This window comes from Canis lupus, chromosome 31 (genome assembly GCF_003254725.2).
Source record: "Canis lupus dingo isolate Sandy chromosome 31, ASM325472v2, whole genome shotgun sequence".
NCBI classification, from domain to species: domain Eukaryota; kingdom Metazoa; phylum Chordata; class Mammalia; order Carnivora; family Canidae; genus Canis; species Canis lupus.
Window position 1 is genome coordinate 12,444,988 of NC_064273.1, and position 26,710 is coordinate 12,471,697.

Consider the following 26,710-nt stretch of genomic DNA (forward strand, 5'->3'; position numbering starts at 1 on the left):
ATGGAATTTTTTTTCTTTATATTTTAGAGAAGCTTGAGATTTTCCTACCCTCCAAACCATCCCCCTCCAATCCCCCTTGACCTGTGGCCAAGGATATGTAGATAGAACAGTTAACGAAGGACTTGAGGAAACTCAAAATATTGTGAAAGAAAGGAAATAGTTCCAATGACTAATAGAAGTTTGGCTATATAGATTAGAAGGTTGATTGGCACCAGCGGTAAATTTTGTGCTTTAGTTTTTGACTCTGAGCTTTGTAGATAATGTAAAAACTACCAGCAACTTCCAACTTGTTCCTAAAAATAACCTATTTAAGTAACTTCTGAAAAATGCAGGAAATGGTGAGACAAAGTGATTCACATAAAGAGGAACAAAAGAATTACTTACAGCCTGTCCTGGGTAAGAAAGCTGGTTGGGGCAGATCCCAGAGGCAGAGAAGGGTGTGTTTCTTGGGTGTGGATCAAACCTGTAAAGTTCAGGGAGGAAGGTTTGCTAATCTCTGAGCAGGTGAGTGAAGATTTATCTGCATTCTGAACTTTACATGTCACTGCTCCTTAACTTTTTGTAAGATCCTCATAGTAGAAATAAAAATATTTCTAGATCCTTCTTTAAACTGTGTAGTGTAGTCATCACTTCAAACTGTTCACTTATATCTTACCAAAGGTAATTTATAATCTTGCATGTGCTGGGTAAATCAGTATATTGAACCAAAAGCAAACCACAGGTTATTTATATAGAGGGCCAGCTCCCACAACATTCTATTGATTTATTTCATTTTGGTGAGAAGTTAAGAGGAAAACAAATACAGGGAGCAGTTTTTTTTATATAAATTTATTTTTTATTGGTGTTCAATTTGCCAACATATAGGATAACAACCAGTGCTCATCCCGTCAAGTGCCCACCTCAGTGCCCGTCTCTCAGTCACCCCTCTACCCCCCTGCCCACCTCCCCTTCCACCACCCCTAGTTCGTTTCCCAGAGTTAGGAGTCTTTCATGTTCTGTGGGAGCAGTTTTTTATGTTAATCTTGGGGCTTTTTGTTTTGTTAAAGGGGATACCAACACGTTTTTCCAGCATACTTTAATCCCAAGTTTTGCAAGTTCTTAGAACATGTGAACCCAAAAAGTAGGTATTTTAAAAAATAGTTTATTAGAGCAACGTGATATTGCAGTGTTGTATTTTAATGGTAACTTCATTATATCATTTCAACTTCTTTAAAATTAAGAGCTTCCAGGATGCTGACTGTGACTTACTCTGGTAAAATACGGTCTCAGATCCTCAGAAGCTCAGTAAGGCCAAACTCTGAACAGGTTAAAATTCAACAAATATTTATTGCTGATTACTGAAAAGTCAGGCTCAACATAGATACATAAGATTTGGCTTTTGTATTCAAGGAATTTGAGGTTCCTTAAGATTTAAGGAATTTGAGCTAGATATATGAATATATGACCAAGAATGAAATATATGAAGAAAAGAAATCTATAAATTTGAAGCAGGAGTGAAAAAATTTTTTTTCAAAGAGAACTTGACCAGTAAACTGTTGATTGATGAGTAAACTGTAGAAGATGATGGGGGTGGGGAAGCATTCAATACTAATCTTAGTGATGACCTAACAACAGATCACTGGGTGGCTCCGGCATGCCAGCTAGAAGGCCAAGTCCTTTATGTGTATTTCGAAGCCTCAACATGATACTACCTGAAATCTGCAGAGTCATAAGCCCCATTCTAAAGATGAAGCACCTGAGGCTCAAATATATCACAGCGAGCTAATGACAGAATCGGGACCCAAACATAGATCCAGCTGGCTCCAAAGACTATATTTTCTACCATAAAAGAGCATAAGCACAGAAGTAAAAAAGTGGTGAGGTGGCTTGAGGGGAGGATATATTATGCATAATGATAAGCAGTAAATTTGGAGGGGTCATAGGGAGCTAAATTGTGGAGAGATTTGAGTGCGGAGGTGGGCGGGGGGAAGTTTAGACACCTTTGGTTCTCTGCTAAATCTCTAATTCTGGTAAATGCTGTGTGTGCTGTGCAAATCTCTGGCTCAGCTTTCTGTCCTCGGGTAGAAATAGACATATCAAGTCTTCAGCCTAGCATAGTGCCTGCTATATAGTATGTGCTTAATCAAGAGCAATTTTCCTTTCTTTCTGGGGACTTTGGACTCCTTTCTGTTCTCACTTTAGAGGCTCTGCAAAGTAAGTAGGTCAATGGTCCAGATTTCCTCTTGTCTCTTTCCTCTCAAACCAGAACAACCCAAAGTTCATATTTTTTGCTACCTTCTTTGCACCCTTTGGAGTGCAACAAGTGAAGCCTAAACCAAGGGACTGTTGCTACTGCAACTTGGAAGGATGGATCTCAGGTAAAGCACTGTCTCTCAGCAACGAACAAAGAACTGAAATCTACATCTGGAAAGATGACAAATTATTTTGAGACTTATGCCAGCACATAAGTGTCTCCAAGACTCGAAGTGCAAAAAGGAAGCACGAAAGGACATGGAGCTATTACCTAACCTTCATGTTGACCTCAGAAAGGGAAGAAATGGCTGAAAAAGGAATAGATAACTTAGAGGTGAGGACAGGAACAGCAGCTTGAAATAGGTAAGGGATGAAGGTAGCTAGGGAAGAGAAACCACAGGTAAAACATGGATCTTTCGGATCAAAAGTTTTGAAGTGCTATTTTCGGAATAGCATAACTATCATAAAAAGTGATAACAAGTAACTGGGCATTCATGCATGTACCAGGATTGAGAACCAGCAACTAGATGACCTTTTAAAAGATATGTTAGTCTTTCTTTAACCCATAGCAGCTCTTCTTGGATAAGCAAAAGCACTTAACCTTGACCTATGTCCAAGATAAATGCAAAGTTATCACAAAGAAGAAATTATGGGTGGAAATTACGGGACTGCAGAGTTGATTGATTATGTCAAGCAATAGTTAGTTAATCTAACTTTGTATTTTAAAAAGTTTAACACAAGGCAAAATTTACCACTGTCCTCTATTCCTTTTTGTTGTTGTTATGGTTGGTATCAGTATTCTCCTCTTTTTTTTTTTTTTTTAAGATTTTATTTATTTGAGAGAGTGAAAGAGAGAAAGCATGTGCATTAGAAGTGGGGAAGGGCAGAGGGAGAGGGAGAAGCAGACTCCCCGCTAAGCAGGGAGCTGGAGCAGGGCCTCAATCCGAGGACCTTGGATCATGACCTGAGCCAAAGGCAGATGCTTAATGACTGAGCCACCCAGGCATCCGTCAGTATTATCTTCTATAAAAAAGGAATCTGAACATGGTAAGAGGAGAAGGGATTTATCTGGAAATTACAGGAGAGATTGGTGTGATGGCTTAGAGAAAGCAAACCAATAGCATCCTTCTTTGGAGACAATGTTCTTTCCCAAACTTTACGACCGTCCTGCTTTCAGCATGGCAACGTCTTTGTCCTTCTAGTTTCCTTTTCTGTGCATCTTTCCTTTACCTTTCAGTCTGGGAACCAAAGACTATATCCTCCAAATCATCATTTTATAGATAAAAATAGTTATCACTCCAAGGGGAAGTGAAATCCCATCACTCAGGCAGTTGATACAGACCCTCGTGCAGAGACACTGGTCTTCTGCTGCTGCTGCTTCTGCTCAGTGCTCTGTTTCATCCACAGCAGGATTACTGTCTGCTTTTCCCATGGCTTCTCTTCTGTCCCCATGTGTGTCCATGCATGGAGAGGAACTGAAGGATATGGAGGAGTTGTTGACTTTCGTGAAATACGGAACCCAACATCGGCTTAAACATTCTCAATCATTGGTCAGTAACTAGGAACCAAATGGGATAATCATGTTTGCTTCACTTAATTCATCTTTACTCAGAAAGAAAGGGAAAAAACAAATCCAATAAGCCTCACGTTTTTCATCTTTAAGCTTGGATTATTATTAAGCGTGGATATAAACTCAAACTAAGTTTGTCTTGTATCTCATAGCTGTCAGCTACGTAAGCTGCAATAACCTTTGCTTGTACTTTGTGAAACCTTCCCGCCTGAGCAGGTGGCAAGGTTCTGGGACTGAGAGGCCGGGAGAGGAGTGAGGCGGGGATATAAATCAGGGTTCAGTGGCCCTGTTCTAGTTGGGGGTAATTGGTGGTTTGTCTTTGATAATTGGGGCTGAATTTGGAGGCCACGTCTGCTGCCCTGACTGTCCTAAGTGTGCTGCCAAAGCATCTGAGTGCATTGCTTTCAGAGCAAAGGTAATTAGGTGTTCTTGAGGAGTCCTACTATTTTTCAGATTGAGTAAATCCCAAACAGGTGCAGTCCTAATCCAGGGCATGGGAGGAGCTGGTGGAAAGCCAGCTGCGGTTGTGGAGTGAGTGCTCCAAGAGGAAAGCAGTAAGCTACAGAATGCTGCAGGAGGGGGCAAGCCCCCGAAGCCCAGAGCACAGCATTTTAGTACCGAAACATCGTGGATTTGGGAACAGTGAAACTCCTGCCATTCCACTGTGAAATGGGTGGTACCTGGAAAGCCAAGTCTAGAAAATGAGGCATACAGGGTCTGTGGATCAACCACGGATGACACTGAAAGTAAAAGCTGGAGACTTAACATTTCCAAGGGAGTTCTTTGTTTTTAATTCACCTTCTCTTCTTATGAATAATCCAAATCCAGATGCCAGGATATATGACTGGGTCACAGCCCTGTGGCATGGCAGGCTTGCAAAAATGTAGGAGGGATGAGAGAGGGCCATGTGCACAGAGAAGCCAGACCTGCTCCCGGACATCTTCACTTGCATTCCAGCGATGAGTTCAGAAACTACATATTTGAGGAAGCGAAGGGGGAAAAGAAAAGAGTGAGAGAAAGGAAAGAGAAAAGGAGAGAGAGTGAGAGGGGGAGGAGCAAGGGGTAAAAACTCAGGGAAAACAAGAGAAAAGTAAGGCATGGATGTGTAAACATAGACTCTGGCTTTCAAAACAGCTTTGACCAACCAGCTTACGCATAAAGGGACTTGGTGGCTGGAGGCTGAAACAGGTAGGTGGTTGGGGTGGAAGCCCCTGGAGGGTATGTGTGCTGTTGGGGGAGTGAGGGGGGTCAGGGAGGATTGGCAGGTTTTGATGCATGGTGCCCAGACGGGGCTGACTCTGGGGCTGACCCTTCTGTGAATGAGAGCTAGACACACAGGCATCTTTAAACATAAAAAGAAAAATGAGAAGAAAGTGAATTATTGTCTGAACCAAGCCCAACTACTCCCAAAATAGACAAAGTAGCTGAGTGGTGAAAGGTTAATTTCTGGCGACCCCCCCCCCCCAAACCCTCCAGCAAAGCTTCCACCAGGGCTCCCTGGTCTTTGTTACTTACTAAAATGAATAGCCTGTGGTCATTGCTTCCTAAGTCCCAGAAACCAAAGCCTATGTATTGATCAGTATTGAACACAATGTAGCAATCAAGACAGTCTATATATTCTCTTGTTTGGGGGCATGGAAGTCTGAGCATTTTCGGTACAACTGGTATTTATTTTATGGAGGGTAATTAACGCTTGCCTCCCTAAGCAACCCCACTTTCCCTTTTCTGGAGTCCAGAGCCTCTCTTTAAATAGCTAAGCCTTCAAGCTTACTGAATATCAGTCACTGATGGGGGGTAGTTAAGTACAAATGTGTTTATTTGAGAAGGAAGATACTTGAATGTGCACTTAAATTGCTTTGACTTCCAGCTGCAACAAAACATGTCTTGGCTACGCCGGCTGGGGGAATGATGTATGTGACAGGGGTCACCATTATTTAACTCCAGTGCCACTGAGAGGCTGAACGTGCAGAAAGGAATAAGAAGGGGGGGGGGGGAGAAATGGGGAGGAAAAAGGAGGGACCCAAAGAAAGAGCAAAAAAGAAAAGAGGTGCTAGGGGAGGAAGAGGTGAAGTGACACCAGTCATCGCTTGGTGCGACATGTGATGGCACAGGGACTTCGGTTACGTTCTCCGAATATAAACCGGATGGCCGCGTGCGGCCTCTAGAGCAGTAATTACAAAGTGGCACCTCTACGAGGACCGATTTTACAGAGGGAAAGCCTTCCCCGTGGAAAGATTAGCCCGTGTGCAGGGAGGATAGTGCAAACGAGCACAAATGCCCATCCCCGTGGCAGGAATAAAGGGGAGAGGGATCGTATTTTAAGGCTCCATTAACAAAGAACTTTACTCAGGGAGGAGCTGTTAATAAGTAATGAAACAAAGTGCCTGTTATGGAGATTAAATGTCCCCGTGTCTAGGTACAAAGTTCAGGCTGCAAAGTGCAGCTGTCACCCCGTCTCTAACCCCACTGCAGCCTTAGAACCCCTGGTTCAAAGTGTGTCTTGCAGCCTCCCTGTTACCAGTCTGCCCAGTGCAAGGTCCAGCCAGGGAGCAGAGTGCAGCGTCTGACGCTCTGCTGACTGCTTTCTTTGTTTAGCTCAGGCGAGCTTTAGATAAGCCCCGAACTGCTTATTTAAGACGATTATTACCTACAACTGACAGATGATTTTCCCAGATTCTTACACTTAGGCTTTATATGCGAGCTCCAACGGTGCCCAACTAATTTCTCGAGAATGTGTGTGTGTGCAGAAGCAACGGATATGAGGACACGTGAAAGACGAGGTCAAAAATGTATTTCTAAGGAATATCCAGGTCCATGCAGACATGCAAAACTGAGACTGGGGAGGGAGATGTAGGACGGGTCAAAGAATTCCCTCTGAAATGGCCAAAGATCAAATCAATAGGAGATTTACGCTTGAGAAGCCAGCAAATTCTTTCCCCATGTGACAGTCCATCAGTGTTATTCGTTTCTGTAGGGAGGACCCCTCTTTTAATTGTTCTTTTTATTTATCTACGAAAGACTCAGAAGGAAACTCACTTTTTCCGATAGCTCCAATTGCTTGACCTGATCTAGCAAGAGTCTTGGGAAGGCGGCAGCACATTATTTAATGAGCATCCCCATTTTATAGATGAAGAAACTGAGACTCAAGGATGTTAGCGACTTGCCCGGGGTCACAGAATATGGGGCACCACCAAGATCACAATCAATCTTGTTGGCTTTTCCTTATGGCACCTTTTCTACCAGTCCACAGCTGCCACATATGCAGATGCCAATTTTCTTTAAATGGCATGGTTCCTTTCCATTTTTTACCTTTATGGGAGTGAACAGAGTCAAAATAAAACATGGGAGGGCAGGCAGTTTGGGAATTGTGATGTGAAGGAACACTTCAGGAGGGGCTTAGGGAAACAGAGCCCGACCCCATGTTGGCCTAGTAGCCAGGCTCTTGTGATTAATGTTCTCTCTCTGGACCACGAGTGCCAAGGAGGCAGGATTTTAGACTAGTTAGCTGGTCAGTCGGTTAGGGTGCTGCTCCTTCCAGTGATAGCATGGATTAATATTTTACTTCAGGAAGGGGCACAGCCCTTGGTGACATATGAGAGGCCCAAAAGGCTTAGAATTTAAAATGTTACTTGTGATTTATAAAAGCAAGCTAAGATTTCCTTTTTTCCCACGTTTTGTTTACATTAGAATGGAGTTTAAAAACTCATAAGCAGGCTTCATTCCTTTGACAGTTACCTGTCGAGGCCTATGATGTTCCAGATATTTGAGATATTTATCTGTAGGTGTTTACATACATCTAATATTTTATTTACTGCACGCACACTATGTTCTGGAAAGGGAGCACAAATGTAAATTCAGATTCATTCCATTCTTAGTCCTCAAAGAGCCTGAACTACATATCAGAGGAAGGAAATAGTAAGAATGTTCATAATCAGTGACAGCAGAGACACGGCCAAAATGGTAAGGGATCAGGAAGAGAAGTGAGAGTTAGCAGTGAGCCTTTAGTCACTGAGTGCATGCGTCCAGGTGCAAGGACGGGTGTTTGATGGTAAAGCTTGTAATCCATGGGGCCACACCAGGAAGTAGAGATTATCTCCACTTTACAGATAACTGTATTGAAACTCAGTGAAGTTAAGATACTTGCCCAAAGTCACACAGGTTTGAACCCAGTTCTCCACCCAAAGAGAAGTTGGAAAAAAAAAAATCAAACCAGAGAAGAAGAGAAAATAAATGATCAGAAAGGAGAGAAGACAAGGAATCTGCTGTCTTCTGAATGGCAAGATGAAAGGTGGAGGGGGTGGGTGTCTCTGGGTGATAGTAGGTGCTTAAAGACACAGAGGTGTGGGGGTCAGAAACCAAAAGGTAACGCAGTAGGTGGCTGATAAAGTAGGAAGTACATGTGGGAGCTCCAAATGTGCACTCCTAATCCCTTTAACACGTGACAATGGAGGGATGCGGGTGGCCCAGTGGTTGAACATCTGCCTTTGGCTCAGGTCATGATCCCGGGGTCCTGGGATCAAGTCCCACATCAGCCTGCTTCTCCCTCTGCCTATGTCTCTGCCTCTCTTTCTGTGTCTCTCATGAATAAGTAAATAAAATCTTTAAAAAACCAAACCAAAACAGAACAACAACAACAACAACAAAACACATGACCATGGAGAGAAAGGGTTGCACAAGGTGTATCTTCAATGTTGTCTTTTCCCAGCTCCCTTTTCTCTGTACTCACCTATATGAAAAGCTATGTACTTTTCTCTTTGTTTTATATGTGTTCTCATACCCTGCTATGATTGCAGCTATCACCTGTATTTTGAAGACACACCCTAACCTAGATCTCTGGCCAGGCTGGTTCTCTTCAGATACTGATTTGTATTTCCAGCTGCTCATTCAATGTATCCAACTGGGGAACTCAGACACCTCCGTCTACATCTGCAAACCTACTTTTTCCCTATTTTCCCTCCTTGGACCATGCCATTTTATTGCTTTAGTCTCCAAATCAGAAACTTTGACACTATCACTGACGTCTTCCTTATCTCCACCTGGTAAATCCAACATACTACCAGTGCTCACAGTTTTACCTCTGAGATGTCTCCAAATCTATCACCTTCTCTCAATCCCTGTACCCGCAGCCTGGCTCAAGTTTTTATTATCACTTGAAGTGATGGACCAATGGTTCTCCAGTTATGTTCAACCCATCTCTTCATTCCTATCACTAGTAGAAATGATTTGTAAAGCATGAAGCAAACAGAGCCAAATGTGGTAAGACTTCTTTCTTTTTTAAAAAAACCTTAATGATGACCATCTATTTACAAAAGAGTTTCCAAGTCAGTGACCACAGAACATTGGCCTACAGACATTTTTCTTGGCCCAAACAAGGATGGAACCATCATGTTTCAAATTTGAATTAGTTTTCAACATAAAAGTATATTTGCATAAACATTGCAATTATTGACTTCTGTCGAAAAATCTAGATCAAGCAACACCTGGGCAGAATTCCCACAGAGTAGCCATCAGATGAACCTCCATAGAAGCTGCCTGTGATTGGAGCATCTACCTCTCCAGCTTGATGTAATCCTCACAATCATAAGTCATGTTGATAGTACGTACCATTGATATGATAGAATAAGATGAGAATGGCACTTTATCTGTGTGATTTTCCTCACTAAACTCCCAGTTTCTCAGTTCTGTTTTGGTGGAGTCATTAGAGTGTTCTATGTACGGTATTATGTTATCTGCAAATAGAGACAATTTTACTTTTTCTTTATTATTTGGCTGTATTGTATTTCTTTTTCTTGCCTGATTGCTCTGGGTAGGATTTCCAGCACTCTATCAATGAAAGTGGTGAGAGTTGGTATCCTTATCTTGTTTCTCATCTTTTAGCTTTTCACTATGAAGTATGACTTTAGCTGGGAGCTTAGTTAATAATAATGTATCGTTATTGAATCATTAATTGTAACAAACATACTGTATTATTGCACAATGTTAGGAGAAACTGAATATGCAAGAACTCTCTGTATGATATTCACAATTTTCCCAGAAATCTTAATCTACCTAAAATTTTAAAATTATTTTTAAGGAAGTGAATCAGTGACAAAGTAGGCAAGTTATTTATTGACCTCTTACTTTCTTTTTAATTCTCCAACTTTTCTAGTCTTGGTGTGTATTAGTTACTCAACAATATTGCATAAAGTATTTTATTCCATATATATTTTGTGTATTTACTTATACATATGTAAGAAAGGTAATAGATGTATGAAAATTCATGTATGTGATATATATGTAATATATATGATATACATATAAGTATATATAAGTATATATCATATATACATTATATATATATATGACAATAGTTTTTCTATTAAGTTTGGGGATTACTAAAGAACCAAAAGCCTTTAAGACCTAAAGGAAGAGATTTCTAAGGTGAGGGTTTAGATTTTTTTCATATCTGAATCAGGAAGATATCTTGTGGCAAGAGAAGAAATTTTATTAGCATGCTCCAATCATATAATCAGTCCTATTGTAATTAAGGTACAAAGAGAAGGACAGGGCATGAAAACAGTTGATTTTGTAGAAGATGCTAATATCACTTTCCCTATGGGCATTATGGCCGCAAAGCATTGAAGAAACAACCTCATTAATAAATTTAAAGATTTCTCCCACTCCACCATGTAGAAATGGTCAGGTTCCAAAACAAGAGATACTACAATTCATCTGCAGGGGGACAGATTCCTTGTGATCTTTGCAAATACTGATTTGTAAATCACTTTTACTTTATTAATTTCATTTTGTATATTATTCCCCATGGTCACTTCAGGGGGGTGCATTGTTCCTGTCTCATTTTTTTCAAGGTGAAGACATTTTCACTGACAGAGGCTCACTGACTTTCCAGAGGTTATCTAGGGATTCATTAACAGCATAAAAATCAGGCTCCAAATAATGTCACTGAGCCATTGCTATCCTCTCTATCTTCCTGCTTCCCTCAATCCAAAGAGGCTTTAAATAAGGAGATAACATAATTAAATAACTTTAAGGAAAATGCAAATGAGTAAAATCTTAGGGGAAGATGAAGATAAATTAATCAGAAAAAAAAAAAAACACAAGGTAGCTAAGGAATGCGTGGTGCTTGGAAGACAATAAATTAGATTGCCATTTGTAAGTAATAAGATAGGGCTACAAGAAAAGCCAGGGATATTCTGGTCTGTTCTTAAAGAAAGATAGGATAACCTGATGAGAAAAGGTACAGATAGCATGATGTGATGAGATCATGCTGTTTCTGGGGAACTCATTTTGAGGTCTACAAGCACCAAACCTGCACTTTCTGGAAGAGCTAAGAGCAACATAAGCAGATAAAATGAGAAAAGTACTCAGACTGCTCCTCTCACTGTCCACTGCCTTCTAAAGGCAGATTAAGTCAGATGGAATTGATTTAGCAAGCTGAATAACTCACACTGGAGGCCTGAGTTGACATGATGTATTCAATTTTTGTTGCTTTCAAATTTTAACGTTGTTGCCTCCATTTGGATGGGGGCAACTCTACAGGTATGTGAAATGAGTGACCCATGACCTGCTACACAGGATGGCCTGCTTACCCCCAAACTCTCTTCTGCAACTCTACACATTGCTACTTTTTCCCTTCTGTGGCCTGGTATACTCAGCATGAGAGAAGAAAAGCCCTGGTAATGGAAAAGTCACTACGGAATGTGTGAATCCCAAAAAGGCAGGGGTAAAATTACTTTGCCGAAAAAAATTCCCTTGGCTTTCTTCTTATTAGAGTATCTTCACAGGTTTGTTTGTGAATGGTGGAATTTGAGGAAGAGTACCTGCTCTAAGAGGGTACTTTTTCTAGCTGATAAGTCCAGGAATAACTACCATCTCTTAGGGTGAGGTAATACCACCTTCTCAAGGAGGAGAGAGATGAGTAAGATATGCAGGAAAACTAATCATGACCTGTTGGTGGTAGGTGGAAGAAATCTCACTGAAACCATATAACATGCAGTAACGTGAGTACTATAGACTAAATATTTGTTTTCACCCCAAAATTTAAAAGTTGAAACCTAACCCCAAAGTTATGGTGATTAAAAGTTGGGGTCCTTGGGCAGTGATTAGATGGTGAGGGTGGAGCCCCCATGAATGGAATTAGTGCCCATATAAAAGAGACCCCAGGGAGTTCTCTCATTCCTTCTGTTGTGTGAGGATACAGTGCAAAGATGGCTATCTATGAGCTATCCTAGTCAGAACTAGGATTTCTCACCAGGCAACAAGTTGCAGGTGCCTTGATCTTAGATTCCCAGCCTCCAGAATGGTGAGAAAAAATTTCTGCTGGGGCACCTGGGTGAGCATCTGCCTTTGGCTCAGGGTGTGATCTCGACATCCTGGGATCAAGTTCCACATCAGGCTCTTCTCCGGGAGCCTGCTTCTCCCTCTGCCTATGTCTCTGCCTCTCTCTGTATTTCTCATGATTAAATAAATAAAATCTTTAAAAATTTTTTTCTGCTTTCCCAAGCCCCTCAGTCTATGATATTCTGCTATAGCAGTCTGAATGGACTAAGAGAATGAGTCAAGTCTACATTTGTAGATTGTAGCTGCTTAAGTGGAGACTAGGGAAGTTTCTATTGGGTGGAAAAGGAGAACCTAGAGGAAACTAAATTTACCTATTCTGCTCTGCTTTAATGCTGATGACCAAGAGGTGAGAGCCATGTTGATCTCATCTTCTCACCTTTTGCCCTTCACTGTCAATGTGATTTCCCCTAAAGGTCATGATCCACTGAGGAGAATGACTCAGTCTCTGCTCTGATGTAACAACATGAAGACTTTGTCAGTAGAATTAATATTCTAAATGGTCTGTGTTTTCTTCAGCCCATAGGACTGTTGGAATAACATTTACCATCTGGGAAAAATAATTTAATTAGGCAGAGGAATGGTTTTGAAAAACAACTACAGAAATTGCCACAACTTGATCCAGTTCCAGTTCCACCAGAAAAGAGACCAAGAACATAGTAGAAAAGGTTTGGGAGGAATTGAATGCAGAAACCTTGGCAAGTATGCTTTAAGCCCAGAAAAGCTGTGGGAAAAGAAGATCTTCGGAAGAAAACTTGGAAGTTAGAAAGTCTTTGGGATCCTGAAATTAAGGGGATGAAGAGTTTGTCAAAGCAGAAGTCTAGATGAGTTGCTTTGGGAAGAAAGAAGATTCTACACTTTTTGCTCCGGGCCTGGAACAGAAAAGACACCCATGCCGATAACATGTCTATAACACTTATGTTTATTATTTGATTTCTATCATTTCCTAATTTTTAAATGTTGATTGTCACGGACATGATTTGACACAACAAAAAGGGACATTTGCTTAATGTTAGTGCTTATGACCATAGCGGCTGCCCCAGCATGTTGCCTAACATTTAATTGAGAGCTGAAGAAACTCTCTGCAACCTCGGAACGTGGTTCATTAAAACATTTTAAGAGGAGGAGCACCTGGGTGGCACAGTTGGTTAAGCATCCAACTGTTAGGTTGTGATCTGAGGTTCACAAGATCGAGCCCCGTGTCCAGCTTTGCACTCAGCATGGAGTCTGCTTAAGTTTCTCTCTCTCTCTCCCTTTGCACCTTGCCCCCCACCCTTTCTCTGAAATAAATAAAACCTTAAAAAAAAAAAAACAAAAAACAAAAAACTTCTCGAGAGGAATATTACCAGGCACAAATGTCAAGTCAAGGAGCAAAGAAGCTAACCCAACTTTACCACAAAGAATTGGACTAGCCTTTCTTTCTGAACCTGTGATTTCCTTCATCATATCAGGTGTGGCACAATGTATGAGAGGTTTCCTAACAATATAGAATAACCAAAAGCCAGAAAAGGCAGGGAGGCCACTTCTCTCATTGTTGCTTAGAAGATCTCTGTAGGTAACTTGCATAGATACTAATGAGAACAACGTGAATTAATCCCACAGCTCAGGATAGAGCTCAGACAGGATAGCTGAGGACACAGAACTCAGAATTCAAATGCAGTCAGAATAAGGCTACATATATTATCTCAACATGTGGGAATCCATCTGTAATAGCTATCAATGGCTCTATACAACCAACTTACATAGTTCATTCATTAACCAGGAGCTAATATACTGCAGAAATGCTCTAATGGGTATATTTCCAAAATAAATTTGAGAGCATTAACCATATTTTGTTCATCGAAGGAGTGTAGTGAATTATAAGGGTCAAAGGCAAGATGACATTCGTGGAAAGTGAATAAGCATTCAAAGAGCAAGGATAATATCTAGAACTAGACTGTCCACTACAGTAGCCACTAGCAACATGTAACAATGTAAATTTAAATTAATTAAAATTAAATGATATTTCAAATTCAGTTCTTCAGTCACTCTAGCACATTTCAAATGCTCAATAGCCACATGTGGCTAGTTGCTACCGTACTAAATGTTGATAGAGAACATGTTCATAAACACTGGAAGTTCTATCGCACTGTGCCGATGCAGACCTTCCAACATCTGTCTCCATTCCAACTCCAGCATGTATAATTTTCATATTCTGGATAGTGTGATTTCAGGATTCAAAAAGGCCCCAGAAGAAAACAAACAAACAAACAAACAAACAAACAAAAAAACCCACCTAGGACAAGGTGTGGCCATCATCACTGACTGAGCAGCTAAGGAGCCCATAGGGACAGGCATAACTTTGGGACCTGAGTTTTTCTGTGCATATGAGAAACCCTGAATTGCCACTATAGCTACCCAGCTAAAGCCATCCTCTCCCTTCAGGCTGTGGCCGTGTGTTTATGAGGTCTGTCTGTGTTCGGTATCAGCTTCTGGCTACTTGTCTAATTATGTAGACAGTGAGCACATGTGAGATAAAGGGGTAGGAGAAACAGTCCCTTGTGATCTCAGCCCATATATTGCCCATCACCCTCCCCTGTCACTGTGGTTCCCTCATTCATGTGAACATGATAGGTTAAAGTCAGAATTTAGAGTATTGAAGCAGAACATGATGTATCATAGAAGCTCTTAATTACTGGGACAATAACCTGAAAGTGAGTATGTACAAAAGGTATTACACGATTAGCCAAGACAGGGGAGAAATTCATCTCATGAAGTAAGCTTAGTTGTTGAAACCATGTTTTGTCCACAATCTTCGTTTGTCTGTTTGTTTTCTGCGATCATTTGCATGGGATATTTCAAATCATCTTTATGTGAGTCTAGGTAATTACAATAAAAAAGGAAAAATAAACAAACACCCCCTGTCTTGAGTTCCCCGTCTTGTGACTGATCCAGCCCTTGGCATAGAACTTGAGTCAGTGCCACAGGAGGGGACTGCGCCTTCTGTTTACAAGAACATCTATAGAGAAGAATGGGCAGAGTAGTTTTTTCCTAACTAAAACCAGCTATTTCTAAAAAGAAAGGACTAAAGCATTTATCCTAAGATAGTGCAACTGATCATGATAGCGTTGATGACGGTGATGATGACGATAATTATGAAGATGATTTGCTTATTCTTTCAGTCGAGAGTGTTCCATAAATATATGTGGCTGATAAGATGGAGAGACCAGGAGCACTCTGCTTAGTTCGATGGGCCTGCCTTCCAGGAACAATTCTTTTCTAGAAGATGGCTCTTGAAATGGTTGATATAATTAGGTGCCGTATTTCATCTCAACTTCTGTTTCTGACAACTGGGCAGAGACGACACAGTCAGAGAACTAGGAACTCTAACGACAATACTGCATGAAGAAAATGCTCACTCTTAGTCTTGTTCACCATCCTGCAATGAAAACAAATGAACACACCGAGCAGTTGTGCTACGCACCTGGAACAGGTGGAGGAAAGCCATGGCTCTCTTTAGATAGAGGGGCTGCATTCATTCGAGTTAATCCTAAAGTTCTCTGTGATTTGGCAAGGGAAGTTTTGAGTTTCGACTCAGTGACTGCTGTTTAAACTGCAGAGCTGATGCACAAATGATCCATAACACATTTTGGCATATTAAATCATCTTCACAGTTCTAATATGCCATGAAACCCAATTTACATATAACGGAGGCATAGAAGATGAAAAGCTGAGAACAGACTCCTGTTTCAAAAGGCATCAGGCACACCACTTTATTTTCCTGAAGCACCACTAACTTCTATAAATCTGTTGCTGGAAAAGGTTATTAAGCTGCCAGGCCCTTCTTCTTTCTTCTCAAGCCCTAACTCCCCTCCTCTTCTCACATGCCATATGGAAGCTCTTCTCTCTTCCTCTCCCATTGTTTTGTCTTTTTATCCCATAGCTCTTTTCCCTTGAGCCGAATTCCTCAGACTCTTTGGACCACAACAAACATAATACTCTTTTTCTTTAGACTTATAATGCATTTGGAATTTTTTTTGTGGGGGCTATGGCAGATATGAGATAGTAATAGAACAGAGTAAGAGTAATAGAAAATCCAATAGTTCATCAGATTCTGGACCTGACCTCTTAAAGATAGCACCTAGATAATAACACTAGGCCAGGGTGCAACCAGTGGTGGGATGCGCCACTCTATCATAATTCTGATACCTACTGTTAGTTGAGACAATACGCTGCCAGCCTACCATCCATTCATGAATTATGTGGTGTACAGCCAAAGACATCAACGTAGGGACAGAGTACAAAAATTGGCTTTTGCCACACCTCAAAATATATATAATTTTTTGAATTAGGTCAGTAAGTACTCAAGAATTACTTAATCACATCTCTTGGGAAAATAATGAGAATATTTTATGTTATATTATAATTAATATCAAAATCTTCAATGATCATTGTCAGTTGCTTGGCACCAGATAAAAAGGCCACTGTGCCTGCCAAAGTTTTGCTTTCCTCCAGGGTCTCTAGACCGGAGTTTCTCAACCCTGGCACCATTCATATATGGGGCCAGATAATTCTTTGTTGTGGAGGGCTATTTTGTGCGTTGTAGGATGTTTAGCAGCTTCCCTGGCCTCTACCCACTAGATACGGGTAGTATCCCCCCTTACCTGTGACCACCATTGCTAGGTATCCCCCAAGGAAAAATTGCTCCCAGTTGAGAACCATTGTCCTAGATTCACAAGGCATGGATCATATTTCATCTCATATTTCCCTTTTCCCCTTTTCTTGCATGCTCAATCCTGGTAATATACACCTACCTTTACCTAATTGCAAACCTTCTCTGTGCCTTCTCTTATAAATAGTAACAGATTCCCTTGAGCCTCAAAAATTACATATAATGATCCAATAGGAAAACATGAAGGAATGTAGAAATAAATAAAATAGCTAGAGAGAATAGAGAATAGGGAATCAAATCTACATAAACTACTGTGGCTTCAAGTTGACTTCCTGGGACAAGTTGAAAGTGATATCACGGGGTTAGCTAGAAACAACCTCAATAAATAAAAGACAGGACCTTACATCCTACAAAACTTTCCATTTTGTAGAAATTTATACCTCTTATTGATTTCCTACTGAAATTATTCACTATGAATTTTCCATAACTTTAAAAAATTCTCTAAACCTCCAAGTCCCTCCCTCCTTGGGCTTGTATTTTTCAGCTGGTAACCACATCTCTAGCTTAAAAAACAGTGGATACTAGCAAGAAGACCCAAGTTATCTGACATGAGCCCTCTCAATGTTTCTCCTTTCTTTATTAAAATCTCTATTCTCCCCGCATCCTCAGCTATACTGAGTTATTTCTCAAATTATCCCCTCAACTTCCTTTTATTCTTGCCTCTTGTTTCAATAAATGAGACAGTCTTCCTTTTCAAAACTAACTCTTTGAACTGTGCCTCTGACCTCGAACTTCTGGTTATCTACTATCTACTTTCTTTGCTTACTTTCAATATCTTACTTTCTATTGGTATCTGCCAGTCTGCTGCAAATGTCACTCACCGTCTACGCCACATTTTGCGCTGCCATTATCTCAAACTTTTCTCTCATATTCTCTCATTCTGTCTTCTACTCGCCTAGTCCCTTGCAGGCTTCTTTTTATCTCACAAATGTGCTGAAACACTTTTGCTGTCTAATATGACAATTCAATCATTAAACTCACTGGATTTTTGGATCTTGACCTTTGAGAATTTGACAATATGATCACTACCACATTTTCACTTTCTTACTCCCGTGCTACTGCAGTCTCCTTTCTGTCTGCTATTTTTGCTGATTCTTTTCCCCGCTCTCACCTCCATATACTTTAGGATAATTGAGATCTTATTTTCTGTCTAATATATCCGATCCTAATAACACATCCATTCAGAGACTCCAATGTTGTTATAAGAATAGATTCAAAGACTCCTTTTTAATTTCATGGTAGCATCCATTATCCTCTGGGAAACTCCTCTTTATATGACTGTTCATGGTAGGACAACATCTTCAGTCATCTTGAGTGGAATCTTTTGAACTTAGAGAATTGTTTGACTCAGGCAACAGAGCTATCACTTCAGAATCCTACCCTTTATTATAAATATGGATGCCAATCTTGAAGGAAACAGAAGTTGTATGTGTGTGGGAGGAAGGAGGGGATACTATAAGGATAAGAATTTTTGCCAGCAGGAGTCTATTATATAGACATAAATATGCATGTGGGGAGGTTGGGAAGTGGGGGAGAGATTGGTAAATCATTTCAGATTAATGTCTAAAACCAAAAAGTAAACAATAATACTAAGTGCTATCAGAATTTTATCGACAAATACAGAAAAAAATAAGCTAAAGAATTGAAATTAACACTGGGGGGGGGAATGCAAGGCTCTTGAAATAAGTGTTTAGCATTGAAGAGCCCTTTGAAACTGCACACACATGCATACAAACAATATCATCAACATAGTTAATCATAAAGACTAGAAAAGGACACAAGAGATAACCTCAGGATAGTTTCCTGCTATGTGGAAGACCATAACAACCTTTCTGGCCTAGATGGAGAAGCCTGGAAAGAGAGGGAGGAAAGAACAACTAAGTTGAGATGCCAGTCTGGTGCTGATCCTTTTGCTCACTCCGTAAGTTTGAAACCCATGGGGGAGGTAGAGACCATTGAATAACTTGAAAATCTCAGCACCAAAGGAGGATATGTCCCATTTTTCACTGACAACTGCCTCTCTTTAACCTTGGCAGCCACAGTAGAGTAGAAATGGTGTGTGAGGCAGAGAGCAAGATCTTTTGTATATTCCCCACCTTCTCAACTGTCATGATCTCTTGTAGCAGGAGGAGAGAAACACTGCTCTTAGCCCTCTGGTCTGGGCGGGGGGTACACATTGGCTAAAGGGGTACACATTGGCTTTTCTGTGATCAGATCTCATCCTACAAGGCTAGAAGTTTTGTAGACCAAAGAGACTTGCCCACTCAGAGTTCACTCAACTCCTACAATCCTAGACCATACTCTAGATCCTTGAGATGCTCGCAATTCTGCGAAGATTATTGTCAGGCTTTGTGTATCTCCTTCTGGCTCTAGTCTCTGGATGATAAGTCATACTACCAGTGTGTACACCTCTAGGGCTGAGTGGTGGCGAAGACATGCTTATTTGTGTGTGCTTTGTGGGGGGGTGTAGGCATGAGGTATAGGTGAAAGCTTAAATATATGGGCTGGTATTTCCACACAGGCACATTAAAGGCCATTAAGAAAGGAGCCAGTGGTGAAAGGAGAATGAAAAGTGACCCATAAACTGGGTCTTCTTTCCCTTTGTCAACACATTTCAATGTGAAACTAAAAGTAGCCTAATACTTTTGAATTCAAATGACCCAAGCCATTATAAAAGCATATTTGTCCAGTAAAAGTATAGAATATATTTAACAATTTGTTCACTCAGTAATATTTGGAAGTATGATATGTGGGTCTCCATTTATATTCTTGCCCTGAACCCTGTGTTATGTGGCAGGCCTGGAGGAAGAAATTCAGAAGCTGCTCCAAAAGTTTAGGGGGTGCTAAAAGGCTGATAGGGCCAATGGATTGCAAGATGTTGGGATGGAATAGGGGACCAAACATAGTTCAGTCTTTGTAAGTGGAGGTTAAGGTCAGCATCAGTTTGTGGGGGTGAAAGTGAAGAAAGCAACCAATGTAGCAAGAACAGAGGCTGACAACCAATAACCATAATTTATGCACCAGGAGACATCTTGGCCATCTAATGAGAATTTGGAGGAAGAAATGAAGATTAGACTCCTCCCTACATCCCACCCCTGCACACACACACACACACACACACACACACATAGTGATGACACTATATTAGATGAGCTCCTCTTATACCCTGCAGGGTGGCAAAAGGACAAAATAAATCTTTTGAGAGATTAGAACAACCATGTCAAGGAGATTAAACCACAAACCAAATAAGTTCAGATCCTGAATAGGAATAAATTTTTACCTCAAGGAGAATATTTTAAATAGGATATGACTAGATATACTACCTTAAAGATACATACTTTCAATTTTTTAAAAAAAATTATTATTATTATTATAGCTAGTGATCAAGGAGAGATTCAGAGGTAAGCTGAGGTCAGCTTCAGAAAAGTAGCACCATTACATTTCTGCTCCTCCGATTAATTAATGCAAATGACTGGTAATGCTCTGAAATAAATACTCATGGATAACTTCCAAAACTGGGGGCTCCAGTTTGGTCCTTGCCAGGGTATGGTGTGAGGGCAATACCATAATTATATGTCTTGATAGCAAATAGCTTATTATATCCCAGTGGTAGGTGAAGTCTAACTTCAAAGGATTCAGAAACCCCACCTGATGGACACAGGGACATTTTAAGATTCAAAAAGTTTTGAATTCCCTGTCATGGAGGAAGGTTGAAAGTGAAGGCTGACTCCTAAGAGTATTTTGCTAATGATTACTACTATGAGGTCCTGGACAACCCTTGCTATGACTAGACTCACTCAGAGCCAAGGGATGTGATAAGAGGAAACATCCAAAGTGTTTGGGCAGAGAGAAAATGCCTTCTAACGGGAGGTCTATTGCATTATTTGAACTGGATCTGATTAACAGGGAACCGTTGTAAGTATTTTATTGTATGGCACCAAGGCACTAGAAATATCAGAAATTGTTGCCAGAATTGGACCTATCTATTCTATAGATCTTATTTTTTGATTTATAGATCATAGAGAAAAACAAAGTAACGTACAATTATGATTACCTGATTTTTTTTTCCATCTTGAGATAGCTGAGGATGTCAAGAAAAGCTATGTGATTTGCTCCTACAGTCTTTCATAAAAGACCTAAATACTCAAATAACTTTAGAACCTAAACACAGTTACCAGCCCTGGGCAATGGGAATAAAAACAGTAATAAAATAAACACAATTTCGCTCACACAGATTTTACCAGGGAGTGGGAATGGCATCTAATAAGTGTTTAATAGGATTTATTTTAATCCTTGTATTTATTATATATGTGTTACACATATATTATTATTTATTTTATATATATTAAATATACATATTTGGAAAATAGATAAACTCAGGATTGTTTTATCAGGGATTTGACAACTTCCATAACTGCTCAGATACTATATAGAAAATACATTTTTTTCTGTGTGTGTGTGTTTCTTACATATCTTTATTTTATTCAGGGAAGGAACTATGAAAGTCCTCTACTGCAGGAAGGGTTTTAGTTGGCCAAAACCCAGGAGATCAATTCATAGCAATCTCATCATCATATGAAAACCCTTTTCTGAAAATGATAGAGACACTACAACCATTTTATTTTCATTTCAGAGAAATTTTGCAATGTGAAAGGTATAAACATCAGGACTGGGGGAGAGTTGAGAAGGCATGAAATAGGTTTTGTGGAACATGGATGGAATCGGTCGCTAGTAAGATCCCACTGAATGATTATGAAGCAGCAGGAGAGTTCAGGGAGGAGAGAGACCACAAATCCAAGATGGCACCACTTCACATGGTGGTTGGCTTTTCTCCAGCAGCACTCAGCAAATGGGCATTGGAGATGGATTAGTGATTTGAGCTAGTGTTGGAGTTTCACTGGGTAGATGCCTCACATCAGGAGTTCAAGGGGCCAACAGGTCTGGCTTAACAGGAAGACAGACTCTTATTAAAAGACAATGGAATGATCAAGGTGTTATAATCTTGACCTTAGGTCAAACTTGGCAGAATGAGGGTAAGGGATAGAGAGAGTTGCAATGGTAAGAGATTTTGGTACGTGAATAGGATGAACATTTCAGACATGGAGTATTTCAGAATGATTTCAAGGGCCACAATATGGCTATGTGTGAGAGGTAGTTCAAGTACAGTGGAAATGGAAGATTTGGGGTTAAAGATGAAACTATGAGGAAAATATGCTGGAAATATCACCTAAATGTCTATGGAATTTACCCAGGGTAATAGCAGGAGTTAAGAAGTTGACAAGTTAAAAGGAAATATATGGTTCAGATGCCCAAATTGTATATTAGTAAAAGGCACTAACAAGGTAAATAGCTAGTTGACATCAGCTCCAAAGGACAGATTTTGACATGTAGAGGAATGATGGTTTTGTGTAAAAGTTTCATTGGGGGAAGGAGGAGATATCAGCCCCCCTTTTCATTAAAAAGTTCTACATGGGAAATGTTGGCCTTGGGGATTCTTAGATTTTAGTTAAGTGAAGAAGGTGCAGAAGCATTCTGTGAAGAGGTTTCCGGTGAGGGGGTTTTGGGTCACAACATGAGGAATACAGAGGCCATGATGGAAAAAGGCAAAAAGAAACTCACAGGCAGAAGTGAAGTTAGGAATTGAGAGTAGGGAAGAGGGGAGATGGTCAAAGGGCCTTGAATGTTGGGCAGGGATGAGAATAAACAGGGCTGTGAGGTCTGATAGGATTAGCTGCTCTCCAGGTTCCAAGTAGAGCAGAGGTACAGAGTGGTTTCCTACCGTGTTGGCTCAGGACCCTGGGGGTGCTGCCAGAGGCTTCACGATTAGCAAATTGTGATTTTTTTTTTCAGCTTTCCAAACAGACTCTTGGTGGGAAGCTCCTGTGGTGCCTTTGAAGAGATCCTAGTGCAGGCATATGCACATAAGGAAGAGTGAGCATCCTGGAGGGATGGGATGGTTCTGAACTCTCTCAAAAGCCAGCTGTGGCCTGACTTAGTAGCATCTTTGAAGAAATCCTAGCTGGAGGTGAAGGGGTATAGCTAGTTCTCCAACCCACTTTTTAAACAAGAGGATAGAAACTGCTCAAGGTTGTGACCAAGGCCTTTTCAAGGAGCAACTAACCACTAAGGTTTGCCTTCCTGGTCTTTGAAAAATCTTAGGTCTTTGGTGGAACTCCTACCAACTGCATCACTTTAACTAAACTCAAGGATCTAGCTGCAGAAAAAAACAACAGGATTATAAGGATTATTGACACAGACTACCTGCTTGGACTTGGGCTCAGATCTACGCTATTAGCGTAGCGTAATATTCTACGCTAGCTTTTTTTCTAAGTAGGCCCATGGAAGGAGACTTAGAACTCTAGGATGCAGGACTTTGGTTGGTCAAGAGAGAGAATGAGAGAGAGGGAAGGAGAAGAGGAGGAAGAGAGAAAGAGAGAGAAAGAGCTCTTGGCTTAAGTGAAACTATGTGCTTGGTGTGGAACTAATACCTGAAAAAGTTTTTTTCAGCCCTGCCATCACCCCAGAAGCCATCAGTGTTCTGGATGAAAAAACAACTCCTTTGTTCTGCAAGATAACTCAATTTGAAATAAATATACATGGATTTAAAATAATACATTAATTTAAATTCTCTAGGTGGAACTACTTTGATGGAAATTTCCCTAAAAAAGCAACAAATAATTTGCCTCTGCATCTAATCAGCCAATCAGACACCCCCATGCTGATTACTTAATAAAGTAGAATTTTAATGCAAAAATTTATGATTATCAACAATTCTCCTGGCCCCTTCTCTCCCTCCACCCAACCTAACCAATTTGTGCTTGTAATTCTTAACAAGTTAATCTTCTCTTCAATCATACAACAGAATTTGTTAATCAAAACTGAATTCCTGGCCAAATATCTCAGAGCAACTTGTAAAGCATGCAGTCAAGCAGATAAGACCAAGTTGATGACGAAGTGGTTCTCTTTTCACCATCAAGAAGAAAATGATACAAGTGGTTGTATGAAAAGAAAACCAAAGGCCAGGGCCTTTAGCAAAGACTAAAGGAAGAAAGAAAGTCTATGGATTGGACTTCTACTACCCCTGTGGCCTAGTTCACTGAAATTTCAAGGGAGACTCTTCACCATGGGAGCACTGGGAAAGTGGGAAAGTGAGACGAGGTGGGTGGTCCTGGACTGGACTGGTGAGTGGTCTGTCATTGCTCAGGCTGCCTTAATAGAGTTGTGGTATTTTAGGTTATTCTCAGAGCTCTTTTCTCTGACTTTCATCTTCTAGGTGGAATTCAAGTGTGGGATAAAACTAGGAAGTGTGGATTTTAACAGAAGTCAAAATAATCTGTGGGGCCTAAGTTAACGTGTATGAGATTATTTATGGAAGGGGCCTATGTTTGCTAAACAGATATAATTCGTCTTCTAGTGAAGGGATATGTTGACTACCTACTAAATTATTTACAAGATCTTACAGAGAGTTGCATGAAATGAATGAATGCTGTCTGTGCCTCATTTTAAAAGTAATAAGCATGATTCTTTTTTAATCCATGTATATTAGAATGATTTTACCCTGTAGCATAATAGCACCGATTTCATGGGATTGATGTGAAAAATCATAGAGCTGATTATGAAGGGTGTGAAATTGTGCCTAGTTCCCAGATATATACAATAAACATCAGCTATTTGTCATCATCACTCTAGAGGGTAAGTAAACCCCTTCTTACAAAAGAGGAGCTTGAATTTCAGAGCGTTTTAGTGACTTGCACAAGATACAAATTAAATCACTGGATCAAGAGAGCTGCCAGGTCATATTGAAATTACCTGAACTATTGGCCTACTCCTAAATCTATTTCCAAACTCATAAATACAAAGCCATAATTGAAACAGACTCATATGTGGGTGGTCACAAGAGACACTGAACAGAATGTTGTCAAATCACATTTTACATGAAATGCTGCTGTAGCAGGAACAAAGTTTAAGACTTGAGCTGCTCATCCTCATAATTTGGACCTTTTTCTGATGTCTGGAAACTTCACAGAAAGGATCCTTCAAGGATTAGTTTGCATGAGCAACCAGAGACCACCAATTGGAAGAATCCATTGTGAGAGAACAGAGATTCGAGATGCACAAAACTGGTTCCATAATTGGTTGTTGTCAGAGAGGAGAGGAAATTTTTGAGTATCCTGGTGAATGGTAAATAGGCCACCCTACAGATCAGACTGCCCGACCCCAGCAATTCTGTGTCTGAGGCAAGAGAGGAAAGCAGTGATAAAATCCGAGGATCAGAAACATCTCTATGAACTATTTAACTTTTTTTTTTTTTTTTTTTTCTGAGAGAGAGAGAGAGCAGAGAGAGATGGGCAGAGGGAGAGGGAGAGAGAATCTCTGGCAGATTCCCTGCTTAGCCTGGAGCCTGATCTCACAACCTTGAGATCATGACCCTGAGATCATGACCTGAGCCGAAATCAAGAGTGGTCAACTGAGCCACCCAGGAGCCCCTCTCTATGAACTATTTAAAGTAAAGTCTAGCCATGGACACTCAGTAATAGATTATAGCAATCCCCCCTCATCCATGGGGGATACCTTCCAAGATTCCCAGTGGATGCCTGAAACTGCAGATTGTTCTGAACCATGTAGATACTATATTTTTTTCCTATACATATATGATAAAATTTAATTTGCAAATTAGACACAGTAAGAGATTAACAATAACAAACACTAATATAGAACAATTATAACAATATAGTGTAATAAAAGTTCCATGAATATGGTATCTGTCAAAATATCTTGCACTCACCCTTTTTGTGATGGTATGGGATGATAAAATGCCTCTATAATGAGATGAATGACATGGACACTGGACTTAGGGTATTGACTTTCTGATCATCTGCTTCCAATGTGGTTGACTGTGAGTAACCAAAACTGTAGAAAGCAAAACCATGGATAAGAGGGGGATAAGACGGGGTCTGCTGTAGAGCATTTGTAGTGTATAACCTAAGTACCGTGGAGGGTGTTTTTCACACTGAAAGAGGTGTCAGTAGAAAAAGCTGGCATTCAGGAAAAAAGAAGACAGGCCTAAACACATCACAGGAACACCAGGAGAGATCCTCAGAGCCCTGGACAGAAAGTACAAGTGTTTTTCACCATCAGGATAGCCATGTAGGAGCTTGGGTCCCATGGAGTCCACATTCTAAGGTGGAGGAGGAAAAAACTGATGCCTCAGGGTAAGCAGGAGAGCTGCGTTGAGGAGCACACATAAAATGGGAGCTGCCTTAGCAAATTAGAGGCTTTTGAAAGGGACTGAACTATTTCTATAGTTCAGTAGTGAGACGTGCACCAAACTCTATTTAAACATTATTGTTATGATTTAAGTTTTTTCTAAAGATTGATGGTACACAAATTCATTCTTCTATTAACTTATTGAACAGAGCTGTGCTAGGCACTGTGGATAGGTCAGAGAATAGAATAATTATAGTTTTTGTTCTCAAGGGCTTACAGCTTTGTAGAGGAATGTAAGCTCCATGAAGGTAGGTACTTTATTTTGCTTATTCTTATGCTTTAGGATTAAAAAGTAGTACATGAGATGGAAGAGAAAATTATCAAACAATTTATTGAAATACTTTTTAAATGACCTCAGTTTAACATGAATTTTAGAGAGTGATATCTATGATACTGCTAGAAATATATCCAAGAAAACTGAAAATACAGGTCTGCACAAAAACTTGTATATAAATGTTCATAGCAGCATTATTCATAATAGCTGAAAAGTAGGAATAACCCAAATGTTCATCAATTGATGAAGAGATAAATAAAATGTGTTATGTCTATAGGAGGGAATATTATTGAGCCATAAAAAGGAATGAAGTACTCAT

At 40.2% G+C, this 26,710-nt stretch overlaps 1 long non-coding RNA gene across 1 annotated transcript; it reads left to right on the forward strand.

Annotated features, from left to right (window-relative positions):
* The first annotated feature begins 365 nt into the window (after window positions 1-365).
* LOC118353036 (uncharacterized) lies at window positions 366-15,031 on the forward strand. The gene is made up of 2 exons (XR_004811165.2): window positions 366-504; window positions 12,659-15,031. It is a non-coding gene; the product is annotated as an uncharacterized LOC118353036 (long non-coding RNA).
* Window positions 15,032-26,710: the final 11,679 nt, after the last annotated feature.